Source organism: Chrysochloris asiatica, unplaced genomic scaffold, assembly GCF_000296735.1.
Source record: "Chrysochloris asiatica unplaced genomic scaffold, ChrAsi1.0 scaffold00197, whole genome shotgun sequence".
In the NCBI taxonomy this organism is placed as follows: Eukaryota; Metazoa; Chordata; class Mammalia; order Afrosoricida; family Chrysochloridae; genus Chrysochloris; species Chrysochloris asiatica.
In genome coordinates this window covers 2,420,982-2,422,008 of record NW_006408715.1, presented here as the reverse complement: position 1 = coordinate 2,422,008, position 1,027 = coordinate 2,420,982, and positions in this window count along the sequence as shown.

Genomic DNA, 1,027 nt, shown 5'->3' with positions numbered 1-1,027 from the left:
GTAAAGATTTATAACCTTGGAAACCCTGTACAGGGTCGCTATGAGTTGGTTCCGACTCCACGGTACATAACCACCACCACCACCACCTCAATGAGTATAGGTCAAGTGCATCAAATTGTAGCAATTTACTCTAATTTCCTTTATCAAAACGTGTTTTGGTCTTTTTTAAAAAATCTTTCTCTAGTAGAGTTCTGATTATCAAGCCATCAAGGCTAGGTCAAATGGGTACTATCTGCAACTTTGGGTGTTCCTGTGTGACCCCTCTCACTTCATATCAGCTGGATGCTTCACTCTCAGCTCTAGACCTCTGTGGCTATGTCCTCATCCATAGGCTCAGGTGTCCCCAGGCCTCACCATTTTTTGGACCAACTAGCCCTTCTTTTTCTCTTTCTCATCTCCAGGTCCACGGAAGTCTGTGGAACGTGGTTGAACTCAGCCCATTTCCTCATTGCTGCCTTTCCTTCTCTTCCACTCACCAGTAGACCAACATGAGCAACTGGAAACTTACATACCTGCTCATAAAAAAAATTTTTTTTTGATAAAGGAAACAGTGTAAATTGCTAAAATTTGATGAATTTGACCTATACTTATGGATGTAGTAGCTCAAAATACCAACTGAGAGAAAAGGAGTCTTCACATCAAGTATCAATGCAATCCCCTCTGTATGCAGGGTACGTAGGGACGGACAACTTAGACATTGGCTAACTAAAATGAGGGGGTGATAAAGGCACGAAGTGACTGGCTTACAAGTTTTCAAGGGGGAGGTTAGCTTTAGAGTGTGTGGAGGTGGAGGCAGGTTTGTATGGGCTAAATGGAACAGAAGTAAATAATGATACATGTTCAACCTTGGAACAACAGGGCTCTGTGATACAGGGATCACAGCATAGAATGAATGGATAAAAGAGGGGAAATAATGTTAAGATACTTAACTGTCTTATGAATATTGGTTTCCTTTGTCTACTACTATAAATTAGACACTTGAGTGGTATAGAAAGGAATATAGGGAAACATGATATGGAAAGCTTGT